Genomic DNA, 23,077 nt, shown 5'->3' on the forward strand with positions numbered 1-23,077 from the left:
AGGTGAATCCGCGAGGAAAAGCTCAAATATTCCCTCTCCCCGCGGAGAAGTTCAGCATCTCCCTTTGGGTTTGCAGCATCCCTCCCCAGCCGGGCTGCGCGCTGAGCACACTGAACGCCAGCCCTCGGTGCCTGCAAGGCAGTTACGATCATCAGCAAACGCTTCCCTACAGCACCGCGATTGATCATCAGCCTGGATCCTAAAACACCCGTCTTGGACACAAACAACACTTAGATCATGCGGCTGCCATTTATTTCGCGTGGTATCGATACCGCCGAGCGCCACACATTGAAGATGGGACAGAGAGAAAAAGCCTTGGACTGGTCCTTTCGGAAAGGAGACACCCCCGTGGAGGGTGGGTCTGGGCAGGGGAGGGAAGAAAACCCCAGGTTTTCGTGCCGGGGCTGGGGTTGCGTGTTTAAACCTGGCTGCACACGCGAGGCAGACACACATCTGTTGCACCAGCTCTAGCGAAGGATCCCACACACAAACAAGCAAACAAACAAACACGCACTTCCCCCGGCAAATAAACCACAAATAAAACGCTGCTCGCATCTCCCGGACCTCCAGCCAGTGGCTTCGGAGGTGGGGTGGGGGGGAAAGCACCTAACCCCACACTGGGAGGCACACGCCGTAATTAAAGTCACAGAGACGGCAAAGCCCGTGCCCCCCGTGCCCCGCTGGTCCTGCCCGCTCGCGGATCTCACCGGCTTCTACAAACAAGACCCGGGTGAAACAGAGGGCAGGGAAAGAAAATAAGTTAGCGCGCTTTCCGCCTTCCAAAATATTTGTATAGGACTGGTGCACGCTCAAGATAAGTCCCTAGAAGGCTGCGAGCAGTTGCATCGGCTGTAAAAATCCCCTGGCAGCATCATTGTTCCCGCGGAATGAGAGCATCCCCCGGCAGTCTCCGGGGTCCCGGTCCAAACCTCTGCACCACTCACCCGCACGATTTGGGAAGCATCAGACCCCCCTCGCTTTTCCCAAAACCTCTCATCCCAGGCATCGCATCCCGGCAATGGAGGGAAGGCACGGACAATCAGGTGCGTTTCCAGCGAGCTCTCCGGCACGGCTGCCCGGCGGCAGGGCTGGGAAGCAGCGCGGGGTGTGGAAGTTTTACGGGAGAGGTGCAGAGCCGCACGCGTTCCACCCAGTCTTTCCCACCAGGGCGAGTCCTGCGGGTCCCACCCCCGCATTCAGCACCGCAAACGCCGCATCCCTTGCCGGCACGGGGAGCAGATGGAGCCCCGGGAGGAGGATTTCCTCCGGGCTGGGGATGGAGCAGCCACATGCAGCCGCTACAAACCCAAACAGCCCTGCCGGGGCTGAGCAAGTGGGTTTGTTTATCTGGGAGGAACTCATCTGCTGCCGGAGTATTAGATTTCCACCAAAACAATGTGCGGCTCGGTGTTTAGTCGCCGTCTACATAATTTAAGGGCATATGTCTGATAAATGCAGAGCATCAATAGGCAGGTTTCGGTTGCAGCACACACATGCACCGAATGGAAGGAGGGAGGTTTAGCAGCGCTGACTCCGCAGCCGGGATTTGGGCAGGAAAACTCCCCAGCACCTTGCAGTAAGGGAAGAGACGGGGGTCTGCCCTTCCCTCTTAGGTGTTCACCACCGGGGGTGGCCCCTGTCCCCGTCCCCGTCACCCGGGAGGTTGTTATCCTCCGCGGGAATAGAGCTCTGCCTCCAGCCCCGTCCAGCTGCAACCTCACCGGGAGCAGGAAAAGTTTGCAAATGCCTCCAGCCCCTCGCCCGAGGAGAGCTCTGGAGCATCGAAAGGGGAAAATACCCCCCCGAGGGGAGGAAAATCCGCAGCCGGGGGATGCCGGGGGTGATGAGGGACGGGCTGCACCGCTGGAGCCGCTACCTCCGGGGAGAAAAGTTGAGCCTTGTGCATGGGGAAAAAGCCATCGGGGAGCAGGGAAAGGGGGACACCGAGCATCGCGTCCCCTCCGCGGTGGGGATGTGGAGAAGGGGGGCTCCCCGCTGCGCCCCCCCCGCCCAGCATCCTCCCAAGCCGGGCCGGGAGGGGCGGAGGGGCCGTGCCCGAGTCCCCCGGCTCAGCCCGCTGTCCGCGGGGGCCCCTGCCCTCCATCCCCGACCCCCTTCCCAGCACCCGGGGGTGGGGAGCAGCGGCGGGGGCGCCTCCCAGGGCCCCCCCCTCCTCTGCCGCCAGGTGTGGAGGGCAGGTACCGCTGCAGCCCCGCCGGCCCTCCCGGGGCATCCTCCGGGGCATCCTCCGGGGCATCCTCCCGCAGCCCCCGCTGCCCGGGCGGGGCGGGGGGCTCCTTACCTGGGAATGCTCCTCGCTTGCTCTGGGTGGGTTTTGGTGTGTATATATATATATAAATATATATATATATATATATTATTTTTCTCTCCTCTCCTTTCCCCCCACTTCAGTCTTCAGAGCAGGCGCCGCATTGACACTGCAGATGGTCTCTGTGTGCGTGTGTGTGTGCGCGCGTGTGTGTGTGTGTCTCTCTCCAATCCCAAATACTCCACGGAGGCGGAACACGGAGCCCCTCTCTCTGCACTGGGCAAACCGTGTCTGGCTCGCCCAGAGCCGGGGGGGGGGACTGGGGAGGGAGGGGGGGAGAAACGCAGCTCCAGTTTTCACTCCCCCCCCAAATCACCCCTTCCCTCCCCTCCCTCCCTCAGCCCTTCCCGCCCCCCCCCCCCCCCCCCGCATCTAAATCAGCCCGGAGTAGGGGGAGCCAGGCAGCGGAGCAGGCAGGCGGGGTGCAGGCAGGGGGATGCAGGCAGGGGATGCGCTACGGGGCCATGCCCGGCTCCGCGCCCGGCTCCGCGGCCTCCCGCCCGCCGGGGAGGGCTCGCACTGCGGCTGTCTCGCCAGCCAGCCCTTCCTCCCCAGCCCTCCTCTCCAATGGTGGCTGCGGAGCCGGCTTGGACACCCAGGCTCTTTTGCAAACACAGGCACACGCACAGGCACACACCCCTTTCCCAAAAAAAAAAAAAAAAAAAAGAAAGAAAGAAAGAAAAATTGAAAAAAAAATAGCCGGAGAGGTGTGGAAGTGCGGTGACAGCGGCAGCCCAATGCACCGGGGAGGGATGATTAAAAAAAAAAAATAAATGAAAAATTAAAGCGATAATAAAAATCCCTTTCTATTCTTTTTCTCTTTCTTTCCTATTTTTTTTTTTTTTTAGCTTTGCAGAGAGAGTGGCCGGTTGCTCCTCCTTTCTCCAGCCCACCCACCTCTGGGAGAGGGGAGAAGGCGGAGGAGCGCAGGTTGTCTCTGGAGGGGGTGCCCCAAGGCGCTTTTCGTCGTCCTAAAGTTTGCAGGGGCTGGGGAAAGGGATGGGGACGGGGAGGGGAGCGGGGCCGCCTCCCGGGGCTGCCAGAGCCGCCGCCGCCGCTCTGCCACGGCTGGAACTCCGGCTGCCTGGATTCCTCCTCCTCCGGTGCCTTCTCTCGCTCCTACTCACTACTGACACCTAGGCTCTCCAGCCTGATTGGGCTAATTGGGAAACGTCTCTGCCCCAAAAAAATAAAAAAAAAAGAATAAAACCCAAAACCCACTCACGGAATCAACGCATCTCGCTGCCTCCCCCCATCTGCTCCTCAGAAAAGCCCTTCCCGGCTTTGGCTGTCATCTCCCTTGCTTTTTCCCTGCCTCCCCTTCGCTCTCCAGGCTGTGCCCCTCTGCTTTCCTCCGGCTTGGACCCAGCGAGGAGGGGAGCGGATCAGAGAGGGCGTGGGGAGGCTCAGGGGAAGATCAATCTCTCAGCTCGGGTGAGCAGTAATCCTGGAGAGGGGCTGCAAGCTGCTGCCCTGGCCGGGGCTCCCTTTAACTCCCAGCAGCAGCAGGAATAAGATTGTTTGTCAGAAGCTGCCAGTGCTTCCTGCCCGAGTTTGGTGCCCCCCAGGCTGCCGGGACGCCCCTGGGAGCAAATCCCACTCCCACAAGATCATTCCCTCTGTGAGACCCGCACTCCTCCCTGCAGGTGATGCCAGAGCCAGCACCAGGGCAAGCAGCAGAGGGTGGGAAGGGAAGAGATGCTCTCGGGGTGTTGATAGCAACAGGGTGCTCCCAGGCACCCCCGATTCCGTGAGCATGGGCGCCTCACAAGGGTCTGAAGAAGACGAGAAGCAGCTGGGGGAGACCTCCTCTGCTTGCAGGGGTGTTGGCCATGCCCACATCGGGGAGAAAACTCTGCAAGTGACCCTGCAGCCTCCCCTTCCCCGGCAGAAGGCAAAGGCATCCAGCAGGGATGCAGAGGGTGGCTGGGAAAGGGCGTCCCAGCGCCCACGGCAATCAGTAGCCGAGATCAGAGGCAGCAATTGCCTCTCCAGGGGTTGTGCAGCACCAAACACAGCAGGACTCCCCCTCCTCCCCACAGCCCCCACCACTGATGGAAAATCAGGCTTAATCCAAGCTTTGTATTTTTAATTATCTTAAATTTATGCCACAAAGCACGGGGGCCGGGGGATGTCTATTTGCATCCTCCAAGATATTTATTTGGAAACAATATCATGTTTTCCTTAAAACAAGTTTTATCTCCCCAGCGCGTGCATGCCTGCGTGCGTGCGTGTGTGTTTTGCCTGAGCTCCAGTTTACATTTCCTGATGGATGGATGGGGATTCACAGCCCTTTTTTTAAGGTGGTGCATAAAATGTATTTATTATTCTTTATCTCCTACCTCTTGCAAGGAGTCATTTGTTTTCATTCAGAGAAATGAATACAATGTGAAGCCTGAAGAGTAATAACACAGCAAAATGACAACGGAGGAACGAGACGGGAATCTGAGAGATACAATGGCAGGTTAGTAACCTCTAAAGATCCCTGCTGCTCTGAGTGCTACAGAATTATTTAGTGTCCGGTCTGGCTCGCAGCTCCATTTAATAAAAACATATGAAAATCTCGAGGAAATTTGGTCTCGCATTTAAAACCTGTTCCGCTAAACACGGATAATCTGGATATGCCCAGATTACTTCCCGCTCTCTGGTGGGGAGGAAGAAATTAATACCAGTTCTTTCTGCTTCTTGAGACAATGGCACGAGTCAATATATCCCCATGCTGTTTGGGTTCATGAAGGAGTGAGTGACAAACGGGACTTTATTTATAGGCCTTTTCATGAACCAGGCAGCGGGGGCAGAAAAGGGTTAGGGCTGGAAAACCCAAATGACCTCCCCTGACCCGTGAATTACTGCAGTAAAAGGGCCCAAGGACAAGGAGGGTTCAGGCTCACCCTGTTGTCATCCAGGGGATATTTTCACCCCCCAGGTCACAGAGACAGCAGAGGTGCTGGGCACCCCCTGCTCTGCTCCTGGGGGAAAACCCAGCAGCACCAAAGCTGCCTCAGCACCATCTGGGACGAGGCAAAGTCCTGTTGTCTCCATCCAAACAACCTTACACACCTGATTTCCCTCCTGCTGCTCCAAAAGTTCCCCCACTGCCCGTGAAGTCCTGGGTGCCAACAGCATCCCTGAATCCCTCTGTGCTTCCTCCCTCTCCAGTGCGTCCTTTCATTTCTTGTTACGTTTTCTTATTACATTATTTCATATTACGTGAGCCACACACGGGAATCACTTCCACCAACACCCAAAGAACAGAGAACACCTATTTTTCCCGGAACATCCACCTGTACACTTCAAGACTCCAACAACAAAGAGGAAGAGCCAATTTAAAGAAAGAAGAAAACAAAACAAAAAAAAAAAACGAGAGAGAGAGAGAGAGAGAAGGAAAATCTAAATTAGACCGCGTGGCGATTTTTCTATTATTCTTTCCCCCCGCCATTTTACAAGTTTGTTAAACCAGCGCGGTGTTTAAGTTGCTGAAAGCCGGAGCTGGCTGTTCCAGCTCGGGGCTCCAGCGAGCGCAGGCAGCGCTCAAACCCAACATCGCAGCGCCACCTGCAGCGACCGCGCTTGGTGGCAGCTGCAAAACGCCTCAAACTGGGCGAATCCTTGGGAAAAATCGCCCGGGGAGAGGGCAGCTAACTTAAAACCTTGTTCCTCCAGGTCTCTTTTTCACCCTCTTCTGCCCTCCAGTCTTTCAGGTCCTTCCAACTCGCCCGTCTCTGCTGATACACGAAAGAAAATTGGCTTCTCCTGGGTAGCTGTCACCATCCCTGCTGCTGACAAAAGGATGTCTTTATCGTGCTTGTGGGGGTTGGAAAATTCAGTGTAAGCTGGTTTAAAGCTGGGCCAGGGCTCTGCGTTGTCACTGTGACACCCCAGGGACGCACAGGGTGAGCTCTGCCCCCAAGGGCAGTTCTCAGTCCCGCTCCAGGGGTGTCACACTCTCAGATTTTGGCAGTGCTGCCAGCTTCAGGAAGGGTTGTTGCTGATAGAAAATGAGATGAGAGTGCTACCCCAAAAAATGTAAGAGAAGAAGTTTGCAGGGAAGAGCAGGATTGTGTCACCTGGTCACCTGGCCACTGCCTTCCTCTTCTTTCCTATCATCTTTGCAACCAATTTCTGATGATGGGTGGAGAAAAAGCTCTCGGGAGGGTCCATCTCAGCCACCCTCTGTGCTTTTTCCAGCATTTCCTTGGAGTCCTGGGAGTTTGCACTTTGGATTCTCTGAGAGGCCCAGGGTCCTGGCATGGAGCAGAGGGGTGCCACATGCCCTTTCTCCTCTTCCACTGATTTCATGCACAGCCTCTGGCAACTCCCGTAACTCCCCTGCCAGTCTTTGCAGGGATACTTTTTGGGGCCGATTTTTTAGAAGGAAATAATTAAATAACATTTTTATCAGTTATCGAGCATCTCCCCCTTCCCAGCCCTTTAGCAGACACCAAGTGCCAAACAGAGACAAGGTTTGCTGTCTTTTTTTTTTTTTTTGACCGTTTGTTTGGATGTTTTTTGAGGGAAGTAAAATCTCCTTTCACGTTGTCCCAGGGTCAAATCCAGCCACTCACAGGAGCCACAGACCTGCAGGGTGTGACTGTCCCCTCCCTCTCCAGAGCTCCTTCCCATCAGTTTGTGCTCCAGTCCATGTTAGCATCTGGATTCAGACATCAGCTCACCAACCCCTCAAATTACAGGAAGATTTCCAGAGGTTTCCAGCCCAAATTTCCCCTCTTTGCTGTAATTTCATTACCCTTCTCTCCCTTCCGGTTCCCTCTTCTCTGTCCCCCTGCTCCAGCTCAAGTGTCCCCAGCAAAGTGCCACTTCCACAGAGGACCCGCCCTTCCAAGCAGACCCAGGGATGAGAGAGATGCTCGTTCCCCATCCCCACCCACCCAGAGGGGATTTATGATGTACTCAGGCCGACAGCATCATCTGCACATCTTCCCATCCCATCCGCCCTCTCCCCGTCCCAGCCCTCCCCCTGCCAACTCTCCCTCCACTCACCCCCTTGTGCCCTCCCCCTACAAACTCCCCCAGGGACAATTTTTCTCCTTCCCCCTTCAAATATTTGTCGACCATTATCGCCTCTGGTCACACCCAGGCTGTCATTTGTCCAAACAAAACAGCAGGGGGATGGACAGGGGAGAGGGGCAGATGGACGGAGGCAGGGTGAGATGGGAGCCAGGGGAGCAGTCAGGCCATAATGATAAGGGGAGTATAAAACCCGGGCTGGGGCTGGCCAATTAAACGAGGGGACGCCTGAGAGGGGCCACTTTAAACGGCAGGAGACAAGTGAAAGGGAATAATATTGGAAGCAGGCAGGTGGAGTGATAAGATACAACCACAGAAAGTCAGACAAATTCATTGTTGTTTCATTTTGGAGGACAATACCAGGAGGAAGAGCAATCAATCCCTGCTCCAGAGGGCTGGAGAGCTTTGGGGGAAGATAAGGAGTGGGATGAGATGGAGAAATGGGTAGAGACTCAGAGGAAAACAGTCCAGGGACACGCAGGAGGAGCTGGAGACTGTCTGGAAGGAGAGAGAGGAAGGCTGGATGCTGACACTGGGGCTGCTGGATTCAGCTGAGGAGAAGCAGCCCTTAAATCAGAACAAACCCAAAGGGAAATAGGACAGCCTGAAGAGGGGAAGGGCCTAATCCAGAGTTTAGGGTTTTAATTTGGGATTTCAGAACCCAGGTCAGACTTGCTGCTGATGCAGCTCCTGGGTAATGGTCCAGTGGGTACCAGCAGAGAGATGAGGAGCCAGGATAGAGCTGCCCAGATTTTCCCAGGAAGACACAGAATTCCCCAGCCTTTGCAGCTGGTAACACCCTGGAAAGGTCTTTTGGGAAGTTTGCCTCCCTCAGACAGTGGGGAAAGGATACATGAAATGCACTTTACAGCCTACAGAATGCTGCAGCTAATTGTGGATGTCACTGGAGGCTAATCCTGAACGGGGGGATTTATGAAGATTCTTTCCCACTTTGGCATTTCTCTCACTCAGGGAACATCCACCCAGCCACCTACTTCCAAAAACTTTCAGGAACAAGACATCCCTGCTGCCTGTCAAACATGGCTCAAACTGCCCCAAATCAGCAGTGGGCCCTATGGACAGCAGGGGGTGAAAGGTTTGTTTCGGTAGAACACCAAGCTCCAAAGAAAACCAGAAAATTACACAAACCCAGCCCAACATTTGTGATTTTTTTCATTGCTGCAATTCATGCTTTTTGAGCCAACTGGAGGCAGGCAGGAGGGGGAAGGTTAGCCCATCTTTTTTAGCATGTGGGGTTGGCAGCACACGGATTTACCCACTTAGGGAACGTGGGAGACGAGAGAGGGGGAGAAGCATAAGCTCATCTCAGGATGCTGCGGGAACCCCGGTGAAGAATAGCTATTTCTACATGTCAGCTCCATCACCATGGCATCAGAGAGGAGGAACAGAGGGAGAAATGACAGAAAACGGTGGGGAGTGGGGCAGGGAGACTGAGGAGACAAACAGGATGGGGAAGAGAAAGATATTTCCCTGATGGACAGTGTCACTTGTTAAACAGTTGGTGCACAGTGCCCTGGGCTTACAGACTGGAAGATGCTGCTGGGCCCTTTAGAAAGGACATCTTAACCTGTTCCCAAATTCACAAGAGCAGGTCCTTTCTGGAATGTTGGAGTGGGGCTTGTTCAGTTAGCCCTTCTTTAAAACTTAAAAAAAATATATATGTATTTCCATATAAGTCAATATTCACAAGAAGCCAGCTGCCTTCTCCACTTTGTTCACTGGCAGGACCTGTACAAAACACATGGAATTTGCTCTCCTGTTACCCTGTGCTGGGTGGATTCATCTGTGGTGGAAATGGATTGTGCCAGAGAACAGCTTTGAAGACCTGAGACCCCTTTGCAGTGCTACAAACCAATGGCGCAGCACCTCAAGTGTACAAATCCCAGCTTTTTTCCTTCTAAGTCCATCTTCTTTTTACCTCCTTTCACCTCTGTGTATACAAATTTCCAAGCAGGTTGGGATAATGGTATGGAATTCAGCCACTGAGGGTGCTTGGGGCCACCACTCACGCTCCCATCAGTAAAATCTGGGATAAGAGCCTTCCCCTCCATGGGGGAACACCATCTAGCTCGTGTTATTCCTGTGGGTGTTCCCACCACCAGTATTTATTCTGTTTCTGGATCATGCTGAGCTCCCCTCCTCTCTGCTTTCCCCTCTTCCCAACCTCATGGAAATCTCTCCTTAATTCAGGTACAGCAAAAAGGGCACAACGAATTTTTCCTCTCACTCCTGATTATTCTGGTTATTTTCCACCACTTCCCCAAACCATTACCTGCTCCTTTTGGGAATCTGTTCATCCCAAATCCCTCCCGTGTTCTGGATCCTCTGCAACACCTGCATCTCTCCCTTTCCTCCATGCAAACTCTCCAGGAGCAGGGGATATCTCACATGCTGAAGTCGCTCAGCACTTGGGTCAAAGCTTTTGAATGAAACGATCCAACATCACCTCCTTAAACCCAGGTCACTTTGTGCAGCTCCTGGCACCAATATTTTTGTTAAAGCCTTTGAATTAAGTTGCTCCACTCCATCTCTTTGAAGCCATTTGACTTCCCACCCAAGGAACCGGGCAGAAACCTCCTCCCCCTTCCCTCCCCACCTCCCCACACCTCTTGTACAAATCCTCTCGGAAGGAATAAAAGCTGCTGGAGGGTGTGAGCTGGCCACGCATGTTGTAGCCCTTTATTATCTGGGGACCCCCACTCAAATGTACAGAGAGATAATGTTAATGGAATGATGCATTTGCTCTGATCTGGAGCTGTCTCAGAAAGATAAATGCCGAGGCAAAGCAGAAGCGTTTAATCAAAAAATAAACCACCTCAATATGTTGTGTATTATGATTTTTTTCTCCTAAAGAAGCAAAGCTTGGTCCTGTCACTGCATGTTATTTTGCCAGCATTATCTCTGTTATTTCTAAATAATTCCATTTAGTGCTGGTGATGGGTAGGAGGGCTGAGATACAAAATCAAATTAATTAGAGTGACCCAACAAACTCGTGTTTGCATTGCGAGATGCAACATGGCAGCAAATCTCGCTGAGAACAAATTGCATTCAAATTAATTTAAGAAAAAAATAATTTGGGGCAGATCAGGTTTATTTAGGATCAATTTTAATAAGCTAAAATAAAGTCAAGGCAATGGGTGATACTATCAGCCAGTCAAAAGCCAACTTTGATAGAGGTTTATACAGCTGAATGACAGTTACCTTCCAAGCCATTATTAAAAAAGCTGATTTTTTTTGGAGTGGCTTGGACAATTAAAAGAGCACCTCAATTACAGCCGCTGGAGATATTAGTAATGAATAAATTATCCACCAGGTTTGACCCTCCCTTCCTTCACATCATTTCCAAATAATTAATTTCCTTGCCACGTTTCGAGGCGTTGCATTAAATCCACCCGCAGCAGAGGAGGAGCAGAAGTGGGGAGCCCTTCTTCGCCCCCTGGGCTGGTGATAAACCAGGCATGAGGGTTTTGGGGGGTTCCAAAACAGGGCTAGAATTTGCAAAATTTTTCCTGGCACATCCCTGAGCCAGTGTTCCTGCACAGGTCTTTTCCAGTCTTAATGATTCCATGATTTTATGCTCAGATCTGGATCTCTCAGTCCTCATGCCCAGAGTGGGGGGTGGCATTTTTCCATCTCCCGCTGCATCCCAGAACATCAGGAATGGACTCATGGCAGGCTAAATCACCAGGAGAGCTTAAAGAGCATCGGATGGGCCTCAGGTGAAAGAGGCAAAGCCATGGGGAGCCTCAGGTGTGTCCGTCATTTTGGACCTATCCAGGATATTCATTATCCGTGCTCTGCTCCAGAGCTGGTACAGGAGCTCATTCCTGCGTCACAGCAGAGGGAATCTGATGAGGATCTTCTCCAGAGCAGCAGCTCTGGAGCACACAGGACTGCAGGGAGAATCCCCAGCCCTGCAGGCTCTCATCCTGCACTGGAGTCACTGAACAGAGCAGGACAAAGCCACAGGTAAAAATCAGAGAATCACAGAACAGTTTGGGTTGGAAGGGACCTTAAAATCTCATTCCACTCCCCCCAGGGGCAGGGCCACCTTCCACCATAGCAGGAGATATTAAACTTACAGTTTGCCCCATGCCACACTTGCTGCACCATTTCCAGGACACAAACCCAACTTCTAAGGTGTTGTCCTGCCAGGATATTTTTATTACCCTGATTTAAATGTTTCTTTCACTCCTTCTCCATTATCCTTTACCTCGTAGACATCAACAGCTGATGGCCAATATTTGGAGGTATCTGTCTTTCACCACTGCAAAATGAGCCTGAGATTGTAATCAGTACATGCCAGGCCAGGAGACATTACAGAAATTTAAAGGCCTTTCAGTGATTTATGGCTCTTTAATCAAGGGCTTTTAATATTTAATTGCAAAGCCACAGGAGTTGTCTTTATTTCTGAAAAATCTGTTTTGGGTGGAATTAGACAACGTGAAACTCGACATATTCTGCACGTCCTGGGACCACAGCCCTCACTGGAACAGAGGGAGAGAGGGTGGGTAACAGGAGAGATAATGTAGAGCTTTTTCCTTATGGCTTTGAGATGCTGCAGTGATTTAAGGTGATAAATTAACCTCCGTTATTTTCAAGGAGCTTGGGAAACCATGGAAGGCTCATCAGAGGATCACGTTAACGATGCCACGGGCAGCACATTGCAGAGGAAACGTCCCAGGCAGCAGAGACAGGGGGCAAATGCAGAAGGTGGTGACCGAGGCCAAGCCCATCCTACTCCCCATCCCTCCTGTGGCCCCGTGGGATGCTCTGGGAGAGCGTTCTCCAAATTCCTGTTGCAGCTGGGAATGGGAGAGTGTTTGGATTTGGGGATTTGGGACGGCTCCACCACGATGGTCACCCCTGACACCCAGCTGAGGCATCACCCCACTGCAGATACCCCTCAGCTCACACTCAGGGGCTGCCGTGCCTTGGATAAATGTCTGAACACTCCCTAAAAGGCCAAAAAGCAGGGATTTTTGTTTTGTTTTTTATTCTGCTGAGCATCGAGGGAGGCTTGGAGGTATCTTAAATATAAACATCTCCAGTTAAATGAGATGAATCCTACCCTGTGACTGGAGCAGCAGAAGAAAAATGACCCCGCGAGCTCCTTGCTGGGACAGCAAGTCCAGAGTTCCTGCTCAGTGAACATTTTGTGATGTCTAAAGAGCAAAAAGGCAGAGAAGGAAAGAGGAAGAGTCTCTCCCCACACACTGGGCAGTGGGTCCATGAACTCAGGTCCCCCACTAGCTGAAAAAGTGCTTCTGCCCCTGCCAAAACAGCCTGGGAAGAAATTGCATTATTTTTCCTGACAATTTTATTTTATGCCTGAAATAAAAGCAAGTGCCAGTTTAATCTCATTTGTATGCTCTGTGGTGGAAGTGGATCTGGGCATCAGGAGGACTCAGCTTTGTCCTGGCAGTCTGGCGACCTTCAGATGGGAGCATGTCCCTCCTTCCACCGCTCCTCTTCCCGAATTTGGACTTAATTTTGGAGCTGTTTGCATCCAGGGCTGTCTCTCATTATGTATGTGGGTGCTGCCTGCCACAGCAGAGATGTGATCTTGCCTGTGGCCTCTGCAGCTCCTCTAGTACAAATAATAATTTCCATCCCATCTATTCTTTTGTTTGCTACTGATCTATATTAAACAGTTGGTGATGACTACGTTTATGGGTGATTATTGCACTTATGCTGTGTTAAATCTAAATGTTTGTTTATCTTTATGTGGTCTCTGTGTATTCGCTTGCACGGCTTTTAACTTTATGTATTGCAGAGCTCCTTAATTATAAAATCAATAAATTTTTTAAACTTATGACTCTCGCACAGAGAGAAACACACACACACACCGTCCATGGCCGGGTGCAACAATGATCCTTGCCTTGAGCTTGTGGCAGAACACAAACCTCAGCTCCAGGAATTAACAGATTTTTTGTTTGGGGTTTTTTTTCTGTCCTAATGGCAATTATTTCTTTGTTAGTTTGGCTCATCCTCCAGCTCTCATCAAAGCCTTCCTCCTGCAAGCTGTTCTCCTCAGTCCAGCTCTCATCTCCCCGGAGGTTTTTGACTTTGGTTAAAGATGTGACCAGTGAAGGTGACAGCCCGGTGGTGCCTCTTGAGTCAAGGCTTGGAGAGAAGATTCAGTCCCCAACTCTGCCATGGGCATTTCTTGAGTCACTTCTACACCGTGGAGAAGTCCTGGATGGAGTTAGAGCTGGATTGGCTCTTCCACAACCTCGGTGCACTGCCAGGAATTCATTCAGTCCCTGAGTAGCCCCGGGCTCTTCCAATCTCCCATCCAGCCCTGCCCTCTGGCACTGGGAAGCCATTCCCTGGCTCCTGGCCCTCCAGGCCTTGGCCCCAGTCCCTCTGCAGCTCTCCTGGAGCCCCTTTAGGCCCTGCAAGGGGCTCTCAGCTCTCCCTGGAGCCTTCTCCTCTCCAGGTGAGCACCCCCAGCTCTCCCAGCCTGGCTCCAGAGCAGAGGGGCTCCAGCCCTGGGAGCAGCTCCAGGGCCTCTCTGGACTCTCTCCAGCAGCTCCAGGTCCTCCTGACATTGGACTGGAGGCAGCTCTGCAGATGGGGTCTCACCTGAGAGAGGCACAGGAGCAGAATCCCCCTCCCCTGCTGCCCACCTGGGGGATCAGCCCAGGGCTGGGGGGGTTCTGGGCTGCTGGACCACGTGGCGAGGTCATGCTGAGTTCTATGAAGGAATCAGGCTGAGCTGGACATCAAAACCACCTCTCCATCATTTGGGGACAATGCACAGCACCCAAAGCACCCATTTGCTTGATTTAAGCTCTGCTCTCATTCCTGCTTCACCCCATCTGTGCCTCAATTTCCCCTGCAGGGCTCTAGTAACGTGTTATAATCAACATTTCACCCACTCCCAAGAGTCCTGAAGCTTCTCTGGCCAATTAAAACCTGTGAGCTGACAAATCCATCAGTGCCCACTGCCCAGCGCTGCTGAGGAGCCTCCCACGGCAGCAGGAGCTGTAGCCACTCATGTAAACACGAGCTAATCAGCAGCCAGCATTAGAGAAGTGTAGTCAGGTGCTGACCCCAATTTCTTTGATTTCAGGCTGTATTTCTCAAGCAGCAGCTCAGATCGGCTCTTTCTTTGCCACTTACACCTAATTAGGATCCGTGCCCACAACGAGCAGGACCAGCTGTAATTAAACCAAACCAGGGGGAGTTCACTCAGGTGGGAGTTTCTGGCACAGCTGGAGGTCAGAGGTTCGGTGGGAAATGACCATTAGGACCCTCACTGTGGACAAAGAGTCCTGTTAACCCTCCCTAAAAATGAGATATTTACCTTATGTCTTTACAGGTGAATTTGGCAGAATAAAGCTAGTAAATACAATGTGGGTTTTGGGCATGTGCACATCTGAGATCAACCTGGACTCTCAGTTTAATTTTGAAGATGCCATCGTGTCGCATTTCAGTCCCTCACACTTCTTCACTCACATGAATTCTACCCGCAGAAATATCAACATGTGTTAAATCTCATGCCTGAAATTAGGCAGGTGATCCAGAGAACTGGTAAAGGAGAAAAAAGAATAACCCAGCTTAGCTAAATTTTTTCAGGATCAGTAAAACAGCCTCACTCTACCCCAGTACCAACTCAGAGTCACCTTTTTCATGCCAAACCAGGAAAAGCGAGGGGTTGTAATATTGACACTTGGGCTGATGAAAACAGGAGAGAAAGAATCCCAGAGAATTGCCGTTCTGAGGGAAACGTGGGAGCGTAATTGATCCTGGAAAGCAGCCTGCGGAGGGACGTGAGTCCCTGGCTGGGGCTGGAGGCACAAGTCAGGTGTTACCAGGTCCCCTTGGTCCCACGTGGTCAGAACTGCAATATCACAACTCAATGGAAAACCTCATTCTTGTTGCAGCATTAAAACACACCGGTGGCAGAGGCATCCCAGGGACTGTGTAATTTGAAAAAGACACATTCCAGCAATTACCTTTTTTTTTTTTCTCCCCTCCTTTGAAATAAAAGCTGATCTTAATGGTTTCAATTATTTTTCATCCAGTTGCTGCCCCAGGATGATGCGGAGCTTTAAGTACGGGCAGGAAATAATTTCCAAGGGGACATTAAATGTATGTTTATGGAGTAAAATATGTATAAATGCAGACTACAAGAAATGGACTGCAAAGCATTTTATGGAGCTAATTCCATCAGGGGAGGGAAGGAGCCCACAAGTTCACTTGCACAGTTTATAAGGTCAGCGCAATCCCTCTCTGGGAATTATTTCCGTCTAAATAACTGTTGCCTGACTATTTTTCTGAAACAAATCCTGCATCTTCCAGGCGGAAAATGATCCTAGGCTAAAAGCGTCCCTGGATGTGGCTGCTCTCCCTCCTGCAGAGACAAAACGTGGCCTCCTGCACATGAAACCAGAATCCAGGAGCTCCGAAATTCTCGGTGCTCGAAGATGTCAGGAGTTCCAAGTCTGCTGGGTGATTTTGGGGAAGACTTTTCCAGCTCCAGCCTGCCTCCTTCTGTGATAGCTGCAAGGAAATGTTTCACGTAACTCAGCCCACACTGTTGTAAGAAGTCAATCCAGGAAGATATGTGAGGGTTTGAGAGTTCTCCAAAGGCAAGGCAGGACTTCTTAATTTTTGAATTTTTTTAATCTGGAAGACGTCTCCTGGGACACAAAGATGACTTCCAAGCTGGCTCTTGACCCGATGATGCTTCATGAGCTTTCAGATGACTTCCCTGTGGATTTTGAGGCTGTGGGCCCTTGGCCAAACGGAGCTGTGCTACCTGCAGCCCACAGGTCTGCCTGAGCTCCTGATGCCCCAGAGCACCACATCCCACCTGTTCAGCCATCCTGAGGAAACTGGGGCATATCTGCTGATGGAATTGGGATCAATCTGCCGGTGGAATTGGGATGTGTCTGCACAGGCTGCAGGGCTGGTACCACCTCTCCCCTGTGCAGCAAAATCCCTGACCTCTTACTAGGACAAGACACAAGGAGACCCCCATCCCTGGAGAGCTGCTGCTGCTGCCAGATGGGCCAAATTCACAGATTGTGGTGATAAAATGTCTGCCTTGTGAAGATCTCATGAACAGAATGAGTGTGAGGAACAGGGAATCCTGCTCCAGTAAAGCCAAAGCTTCCCTAGAACTGAAATCCATGGTGATTTCAAACAGGCAGCTATTTTGGGTCCTCATCCCATTAAAACTCATAATTCCGTTTCTAACCCCAGTGAGGATGTGCACTGCACTTAGCCAGGACAGAGAAATGTTGATGGGACACTCGGCAGAGGTTCTCTGTGGTCATTCAGTTGGCCCCAAATTCCATAAGTCATTATCCTTGTGAGAGTTCCAGGGAGATGAATCAGCCACACTCCCTGAGCAATCATTCCAGATCCTCAGATCCTGGAAGAGGCACAGCAAGGAGAGATGGCCTGGTGGTTAAAACATGGGTTTGTATCAACAGGGAGGGCAATTCCTGCCAGCTCTTCCACTGCAGCCTCGCTGCAGGTCACATTCCAGGATCTGGGCACTTGGACTGAGAAGTGCTGGAGAGCAGGAGGCCAATCCTGTCTGCACTTCCCAAAGGGATGGAATGGCAATTCTGCTTGGCTTATGTAAAATCTACTGCAATGTGATGAATAGTAATGATTATTATCTTTGTTCAGCCTTTCTGGGGTTGGTAAAACCAGTAAACCTCTGAAATTGGAGGTTTAAACACAGAGAGCACAGGCAACTGATTCAGCCAGGCTCTGGCTGAGGATGCTGCACAGACTGGAATACATGAAGGAGGTGAAGCTACAGCCCCTTGAGTCTGTCTGGGATTTGGTGGATGCAAGAAAAGGAGGAAATTTTTTAAAAAGCAGAGCCCTTTGGACCTGGAAATGTTTTTTTCCTTTATTTTAGCCTGGTGACAACCAGAGTTCCTGCCTTGTACTACACCAGTAAATTAAATAATCCTCTTTCAGTGCAGAGAGAGAGAAGATAAGGCACTGTGGGGTGCAGTGTCCCCAGGTGAGGGAGGCTTGGAGGGCGAGGAGGGGCTGTGGGGGTCCCACAAGGCTTCGAGTTCATTGCGATCTTCCATTTGTGGGTTCAGGCTTGTGTGAGTTCATACAAAAGGAAAGGTTTGGAATCACATCCCAGAACTTCTTTGGATGCCCTATAGCAACATTTAGAGACCCCCCTCTCCATCCAGAGGCTTTGCAATGTCCCTTCACAGCACCGTTTTCCCCAGCCCTTTCTGTCCTGCAGGAGTAAAAAAAACCCCAAAACTGGAGCAGGATGAAAAAATTCCTCATGAAAGGGAAAGAATGATTCCTGGCCAGGTTCCATCCATCCATCCAACTTTCTGTGTCATCAGCTGGGATGTGTAAATCTGCACGTGCTGTCTGGGTGCCTTTTATGGTGGATGGAGAGAAAGAGGAACTTCCCCAGTGCGATTCAGCCCAGCTGGGAGAGATGAATGGTGCTGTGGAAGGAGCCATCCCTCTTTACCACCCACCCCTCAGCAAGCTGCAGGCAGCTGCGAAAAGTCCCAAATAATCCCCAAAAAACCGCCAGCTCACCGAAACAGAAATTAGGGTGGAGCAGAGTGGGAGCAACGTGCTTCCCACAGACCTCAAACCAGCAAAGCCCCAGCCCTAAGTGAACTTATCCAACTGCTTGGATGCACTGGACCAGAATTTAGGATCAGAATTTGGGGCTGTGTTGTTCTAGAGGGATTGTGCTCGCTCAGGCCATGGTTGTGCAGCAGTGGAGAAGTTGGAAGGAAATAAAGAGGGTACAAACCCTCCAGGAGTGGTGTGGGCTGTGCCACAGCAGGAACAGCATCTGATTCCCTGAGATACAAGGACAGAGCACTGGATTGCAAAAGGATGGGAATTTTGCTGCAGATTTTCCTGACAAAAGAGGCTCCACCTTTCCCTCCTTTCCAAAGATGGGGAAAAATTCTGAAAATATTTCCTCTGCTCCATCAGAGGCTCCATCAGCACAAACACACACACACACCACTCTAGATACACAGCCCTTCCCCAGGTTTGCTTTTCAGATTTGCCTATTGACATTTCCCCTCCCTCCTTCCCTCCATCTCCTGATTCTCACTTCCCCCACTCCACGAAGGCACCGGCGCGACTCGATCCTTTCTATCCTTCACCATCACTGGGAGACGTGCAGCTGCTTTGGAAAATGATAATAAAGCAAAATTAGAAAAAGGGAAGGGAAAAAAATGGGGAAAAAACCAGAGGAAATGAGCAGAGGAAAAAAGAGACATGGAAAAAAGAATGCATGTCAACTCCAAGCCGCCGCCGTGCCGGCGCACACGGGTTGCCTTTTGCTCAGCGCACATCAATGCCTCTTATCCTCCGAAGTTATTTCCCCTGGAGTGAACCTATCAAAGATTTTCAGCCTCTCTGGAGAGAGCAGTTCCAGATAACACTGGATTCCCTTGTCAATTTTTGCCTACCAGGCTCTGGCAGCATTTCCTACCTGACACTCTGATCTCGACACGCGCGGGCTGGAGGAGTTTGTGTGTGTGTGTGTGTTGTGTGTGTGCTTCTGGAGCTCTTTCCCCCTCTTCCCAAGCAGAGCAGATGCTTTTAGACTGCAGAGAGGAAGGGAAAACCCACTAACATTTGGCATCTGCATACACCCTACTCATCTGCAATTCCTGTAGTGTCTTGCCCTCCTTGTAATTACAGTAATTAATATAATTACACTAATAATAATGATTATTATTTAGGGTGTGCCAGATCTTTCCTAATACAGCTCCTTGCCTGGAAATCCTGGGCCTGTATTTGTAAAAGAAGTCACTGCAAGGTTTCCAAATAAATGCTCTCTGCAGAAATCCCACTGCTGCGACAGCTGGGAATTCAGAAATATCCATCCCCTCTCCTCTCTTGGCTGTGACAGCAGTGTTGGAAGGCCCAGCCACTCCAGCAGCTTCCCAGCATCTCTGGGGTTTCAGACAGGTCTTTTGGTCACTTGTAGTTTATTTTTGTTGGAGGAGAGAGAGTTTGGCATCCCAGGATGGCTCTGGTGTGCCACTCATTCTTCTTCTTCCCTCTGAGGCAATCTTATCCCAGGCACAGGGTGGAATTCCCTGGGATGGGGTTGTTTATTTGCACTGTCCATGATCTTCCAGCTGTCTGGAGATCAGGTCATGCCCTGGAAGCAGTGTGGCCCCCAAGGGCAATGTGAGACCTCCTGAAGGTCTCAGTGATGTGAGAAAGTGGGGAGAGGATCCTTGATTACAATTTAGTTGCTGTTACCAACATTAAATCATTGAATCATTGAATCACAGAACCGTTTGGGTTGGTGGGGACCTTAAAGCTCATCCAGTTCCAATCCCCTGCCATGGGCAGGGACACCTTCCATAAACCAGGTTACTATAGGGGAAATGATAGACCTGAAACCTAGAGCTCCGTTGGAAACTCAGCTGCAGTGTAGCCCCTCAAGAGCAAATCCAGCCCCAGAGAGGACACTTTTAATTGCAAGATTTACTCCAGCACCCACCTGTGCTGCTCCAGCCCTGTAAATACACTTTGGAGTCCTGGGCTTCTGCCTGGTTCCTGCTGTTCCCCTACTGGGAGTTCCAACGTTTGTGAATTCCAGGAAGATCCAATAACATTTTAAAGGCAGGATGTGAAATTGGATTACGTGGGACTCAGCCTCTGAGCAGAGAGAGGTGGCTGTCCTTAAAGGCCAGCAGCAATCTCTCCTTTTTCCCTGCCTGGGACCTTCCCTGAACCTTGAACGGTGAAGCACACGGTTATTCCATTTCACCTTGCAGCATTCCTGCTATAATTGATTATGTTTTTCAGCTACTTTTTTTCCTTTTTGAATGCCATGAATGGGTGGATGCAGCACGAATGTGTAAAGCAGAGCCGCTGCCCTGCAACAATTGTTCCCTGTTATTCCCCGTTTCGTGCTCACAGTGGGAGAGATGCATCCAAATAGGACAGAAAAATATCACTCTGTGAGCCTGAAGTAGGTGTGCAGCATCTAATCCAGCCATCCATCATCTCCCTGCTCTAATCTGCCCAAAGTCAATGGGAGGGAGAGGGGAGAAGCAGGCAACAATAACAGTATCATGGTAACGGGGAGAGCCGTGCCGGAGGGGATCGCCGGCTTCGGGAGCTCAGGGAGGGCTCTGTGCCCTGGGGAAGCATTAATCAGACACAAAAGGGCACGTGCCACATGAGAATAGCTCTGCTGTTATTATTATTATTATTATTATTATTTACTCCAGGTGATTCTTTAGCTCCTCAGGCAGGGCACAGCCTTGGCGTGTCCCTTGCAAGCCCCAAGTAGCCGTGCGTGGAAAAGAGGAAATTCTGCAGCCCCGTTTCCAGCTCTGCTCGGGGATGGACTTGGGGGTCAGACAGCTCCTGGGGCAGGCTGGAGGTCACTGTGCCCCTGGATATGGTGTGGAGCCAAGAGACCAGCTCGGTGTGAAGCATCCTTCCCTCCAGAGCCCCAGGGTCATTCCCGTGGGAATAACGGCATCCCTTATCCTGGCAATGCTCAGTGTGATGGCAGGAAGGGAAATGTGGGCACGATTTAAAGTACAAATTATCTCTGACAGTTTCAGCTTTGCAAGACCTGCAGTCCCGTCCCCCCCCACCCCGATATCTTTCCACAGATTCATAGAATGGGTTGGAAGGGACCTTAAAGGTCACCCAGTTGCAATCGCTCTGCCATGGGCAGGGACAAATTCCACTATCCCAGGTTTCAAAGAGAAGCTGGAATGAGCCCTGCTCTGCTCTGAAACCCATTCCTGGTGTCATCACAAGCTGCAGTCACAGCAAGGCACTCCTGCTGTCTCCTTCTATCCCAGGATGTGTCTGCTGATGTCAGAGGGAAGAGGGTTGGCACGAGAATTGCAACTCAGACCTTCTGCAAAAGGCACCACCTGATGTGAACTCAAATATAAAAACCATCTGGGGTTTTGCTCCCGTGGAAATCAGGCCTGAAAGGCACCATTTAGAGGGTAGCTGAATTCCTCTAGTCCTCTCTGATGCTCAGGTACCCAGGAAGAACCAAAGGGAATCCGCAGTAGGAATTAACAGGGTGCAGAGTAACTCCCCACGGAATAGGATCTTTAGAGATACTTCCAATAAAAACCCAAACAAATGAAAAAAACCAACCAAAACAAGCCCCAAGTAACAAACCAGGAGCACTATGGGGCTGTGTTCTTCTCTCTGCTCCTATCTGAGTCTCACAGTGCAGGTTGCCCTCTTGCAAGAGATGGCAAAGACAAGAGGTGAGGAGAGATATCAGAGCAAACCCCCATCCCTCAGGGCCCCGTTGCACGGCTGCTTCTCTGAGGCTTTGGAGGAGCTGCAGGGATGTGACAGCAAAAGGCAGCAACTGCAGCTCCAGAGCTGCCAGAGTCATGGTGATGCGATGACAATCAGGGACACAGGAGGAGCTGTTAATGCAGGGGAGATGCTAGAGCAGCCTCAATTTGGCAAATTGGTGCCTGACACTCCATAAAGCTGTGCATTGAGAAATCCAGAGAGTGTCTGGGTGAAGTTTGGCAGGGTGTGGTTTGTGTTTGTTCATGTCTGCAACAGCAGAAGAGAGGAACCCTGGTGTATTCATGTATTCACCAGGGGGAAATCCTGCTGTACTCCTGCCTGTGCCGCAGCGAGGCATTTCCAGGGGTGCCCAGGCTGGATCTGGCTGGCAGAGGTGGCTCCCACCCCTGCTGTCCCTGCTGTGCTGTCACAGCAGCTCTCTCCAGTCACACATTTGGTGGATGGTCACACTCGGTGGTGCATGGACAGGCCTGAGCCCAAATCCACCTTCTGCGCTTTGGTGCCCAGCCCTGCCCCTGCTGTGAAACCTGTAACAGGCAAGTGGAGAGGCTGCAAACACTGCCAGGGCGCTGCAGCTTGGTTCAGTCACAGAGCAGGTGCTTTTTGGGACATGGTTCTGCAGTTTTCCCTCATCCATGTGTGCCCAGAGTCTGCCTGCAAGGTGAACCCATCCCTGCAGGATCAGGAGCGGGAACACCAATCCGTCCCCTCTCTGCGAACCAGCAGAGGTTCTGCTGCAGGGAATCTTTGTGCTGGAGGTGTGGAAGCTCAGGGATGTCCCCAGTGCCACTGGGTTGGGATCTGAAAGCAGCAGGAGGGATGGATGGATGGATGGATGGATGGGTGGATGGAGGGATGGAGGGATGGATGAGGGAGGGATGGATGGATGGATGGATGGATGGAGGGATGGAAGGAAGGATGGATGGAGGGATGGATGAGGGAGGGATGGATGGATGGATGATGGATGATGGATGGATGGATGAGGGATGGATGGAGGGATGGATGGGTGGATGGATGGAGGGATGGATGGGTGGATGGATGGAGGGATGGATGGAGGGATGGATGGATGAGGGATGGATGGATGAGGGATGGATGGAGGGATGGATGGAGGGATGGATGGATGGATGAGGGATGGATGGATGGATGGATGGAGGGATGGATGGATGAGGGATGGATGGATGAGGGAGGGAAGGATGGATGGATGGAGGGATGGATGGATGGATGAGGGATGGATGGAGGGATGGATGGAGGGATGGATGGAGGGATGGATGGATGGATGAGGGATGGATGGAGGGATGGATGGAGGGATGGATGGATGGATGAGGGATGGATGGAGGGATGGATGGAGGGATGGATGGATGAGGGATGGATGGATGAGGGAGGGAAGGATGGATG

General features: G+C 51.4%; 1 protein-coding gene and 1 long non-coding RNA gene across 8 annotated transcripts in view; one reads left to right on the forward strand and one right to left on the reverse strand.

The window, feature by feature from the left end:
* The window catches only part of PLXNA4 (plexin A4), a 424,624-nt gene extending 421,180 nt beyond the window's left edge, over positions 1-3,444 (reverse strand). The window contains exon 1 of one of the 5 annotated variants that reach the window (XM_032105547.1): positions 3,227-3,444. The gene's annotated coding sequence lies outside the window, so the exon portion shown is untranslated. Of the gene's footprint in view, positions 1-944; positions 1,035-2,302; positions 2,616-3,226 lie in introns of those variants that run through there. The other 4 variants (XM_032105545.1, XM_032105546.1, XM_032105549.1 and 1 more) reach the window with 4 other exon arrangements.
* Positions 956-10,306, forward strand: LOC116442497. 3 transcript variants are annotated; one of them, XR_004239579.1, is made up of 4 exons: positions 956-1,043; positions 4,703-4,793; positions 6,023-6,157; positions 9,104-10,305. It is a non-coding gene; the product is annotated as an uncharacterized LOC116442497 (long non-coding RNA). The 3 variants fall into 3 exon arrangements; XR_004239578.1 differs by having other exon boundaries at positions 6,023-6,142; XR_004239580.1 differs by having other exon boundaries at positions 958-1,043; positions 4,682-4,793; positions 6,023-6,142; positions 9,104-10,306.
* The last annotated feature ends 12,771 nt before the right edge of the window (positions 10,307-23,077 follow it).

The sequence above is a fragment of the Corvus moneduloides genome, chromosome 4 (assembly GCF_009650955.1).
Source record: "Corvus moneduloides isolate bCorMon1 chromosome 4, bCorMon1.pri, whole genome shotgun sequence".
Lineage (NCBI taxonomy): Eukaryota > Metazoa > Chordata > Aves > Passeriformes > Corvidae > Corvus > Corvus moneduloides.